Source organism: Agelaius tricolor, unplaced genomic scaffold, assembly GCF_023055355.1.
Source record: "Agelaius tricolor isolate 1412-34295 unplaced genomic scaffold, bAgeTri1.0.p SCAF_13, whole genome shotgun sequence".
In the NCBI taxonomy this organism is placed as follows: Eukaryota; Metazoa; Chordata; class Aves; order Passeriformes; family Icteridae; genus Agelaius; species Agelaius tricolor.
Window position 1 is genome coordinate 3,184,463 of NW_027269273.1, and position 2,946 is coordinate 3,187,408.

The following is a 2,946-nucleotide window of genomic DNA, read 5'->3' on the forward strand; positions in this document are numbered from 1 at the left end:
GCCTTTGCTCCTCTGTCCAGTGCATCTTCTGAGTTGTGGGAAGAACATGCAGGCAAGTGGGAGCTTTCTTAAACCTAAATCCTTAAACCTAAACCTTCCTTTAAATCGAAATGTGTATGTGTGCTCAGCAGCACTTCAGTGATTGTGAAGGGGGTTTGTGGACAGAGCTCGTGGCCTTGTGTGACCAAATGTCCCTGACCTGATCTACCCAGGAAAAACCAAAACAATAATATGGGACAGAGAAGCTGCAAATCTGTGTCCTGTCTGCTCTCTCTTCTCAAATATACCTGTATCCCTTTTAACCCTCTCTTTGTGGGTATTTGCTTCCTTGTGACAGCAGTTATCCCTCCCTTGCTTCCTTGTGGGCTGACAGCAGAAAGTGGGGCCAAGAAATGTGCTTTAAGCCTAGTTAGGTCAAAAGTAACTGTGGTGCAGGGGGATGAGCAGTTGGGTTTATGTAATGATCTGTAACAAGGCTGCTGCTGGGTTTAAATTTAGCAATCCCAAATTCAAAATTGGAAGCTACACCAGACTTTTGCTGTTTTGTAGTTTTTTTAAAAAACCCAAAATGTGTCAACAGCTCTGTGTCTGTGTTGGAGTTACTGGATGGGTAGAAGATACTTGCAAATAATTTTCACTTCTGAAGGAATTCCTCATAGTGCTGAGCTCACTGTACCAAGTTGTGAACTCCTATTACATTTAATGTTTTTCTCCTTTTGTCAAGAAACTTAGTATTTTACTGTTTCTTTATATTTCAGAATCCACAGAGCTGCAGAAACCAAAGCTTCCTATGTAGTAAGGGCAGTGATCTGGAGTGGAAGTTTGTTGCTGGTGATGGACAGGTTAAATTTGGAGGGGCTGGGTGTAGAAGAAACAAACAAATCAGATATTGAGTCTATGTGAGGCCTAGAATAGCTTTTCTAGGCTGTTTTAGGCCCCAATGAGAGAAACAGGTATTTTGGCACCTGAAATCCTGTATTATCTGTGTGGTTTTGGGCCTTTTTGGGGGAGTGGATTCTGCAAATCTGCAAAAATGCTCCTGTGAATGAAGTATGTCCCTGTACATCTGGAATGAGGTGATGCAGACTTGCCCGGGGATGGTCATGTGAGTATGGTGCAGAACACATTTTGAATTTTTATTCTAAAGCCTGTTCTGCACAACTGAAATGCAAATCTGTAACAAAACAAGGTAAACCTCTCACATTTAGAAAGAAATCCTGTCTTGCTTTGATTTTTTTTAGTCTTTTTGGGAAATTAAATATTCACACAGTTTCAGCTTACACCTCAGCTGCAGTTATTCCTTTTCCTGCAGTAGATTAGGCCCACACAATAATATTTTTTTTTGCATGTGCAGTTTTTTTTTTCTCCCAGTGAATCTGTGGGTGTCATGGAATCCAACCACAAGGACCTGAAACTGCTCCCCAAGTGCTCAGCAGCTCTTGCTGAGCTCCCTGAGGCCCAGCCTTGGTGCTCCGGCCTTTGCTGCAGGCAGCTTTGGGGCTGCACATCTGGCCCCATGCACATCTGGGCGGGGAGATGGCAGCTGGGCTGGGAGGGTGGCAAAGAGCAAAGCTTGGCTGAGCAGCCCTGGAGAAGGGCAGGATTGGCCACTGTGGGGTCTTAGCAGGAATACAACCTTCACTTGTGTCTTGGTTTGAACAGCCAGGTGTCTGCTAAGGAAGGCAGGAGCCTCCCTTGAAATGGAAAATGCAAAATGCAAACCCCCTCCCTCTGAATTGCTATAATTTTGAAATTAAGGGGCTCTCAGGCAATGATATGGGAGTAGGAATAACAGTTCTTTATTAGGAAAATGAAAAATACAAATGTAATAGCACAAACAACAACAAAACAGCACTGGCAGAGTCAGACCATGCCCTGTCCCCTGTGTGTCAGGGGGTGGCACAGCCCCATCCCATGGGGACTCAGCCCTCCTGCAGTGCCAGCTGTGGCTCTGCTGGAGCAGGGATCCTGCACAAGGGGGGAGTTTTCCTCTGCAGCTCCAGGGCTGCTGCAGATGGGCCTGGGCTCCCTCTGGCCATGCAGGGCAGCAGAAGCTGCTCCTCTGGCAATGCACTGGGCAAAGGCTGCTGGGGTGTCCCAAACCTCAGATTGGATCCAGGTAGGAATGCTTGGCTCCTCCCCTGGGCAATGCAGCATCTCCCCATGGGATGATGGAATTGGATCAGCCCTGCAGGGCCACTCAGTGGCCATGGACAGCAGAGATCTCCTGGAGGGAGGATTGGCTGTGGGAGAGATAAAGCAAACTGCCCCATGACCAGCAGAGAACTGCCCCAGCTCTGACAGATGGGGATAGAACACCCCAGCCACACCTTCCAGCCTAAGGCCACTCCTGGTTCACAGACATCCCATAACCACACAGGGCTTTGGCTTTCTCCAACCCAGAACATTCTCCATCTGGGTGAGGATGCAGCAGCAAGTTCCTGGTTATGCCAGCACATGGAAGCTCAGCCACTGGGCAAATGTGCAGTCTCCCTTGTACAGATATTAAACTGCTGCAGCACAACACTTCCCTGCCATCTGTCCCATCATGGGGGGTGATTCAGCTTAAAGCTCTGGCTCACAATAAAAGTAGAGGCCTTTTATTAAATGTAGCACATTTAATAGAACAGGATGTGCTGCAGTTCATCTCATGACATGGTTAGCCAATATAAAATAAAATGGCATCTTAGATTTTTGTTTTTCTACTTTCACTTTTCTACTGCTTCCTGGATAGCTGTGTGATGCTTTATTTCCACCTGCCTTCCCTCTAGTTAATACATTTGGTGCTTGAATTTATCAGTTTTGTTGTGATGCTTCTTGAAGACGTGAACATCTTTTTTCACATCTAGGTGATACATGTAATTTGGAAAGTTGAAAGACCTTTAAATCACGGCTATGATGTGGTATAATGACAGAAGTATTACTGAGAGAAGGAAATTAGGTTTG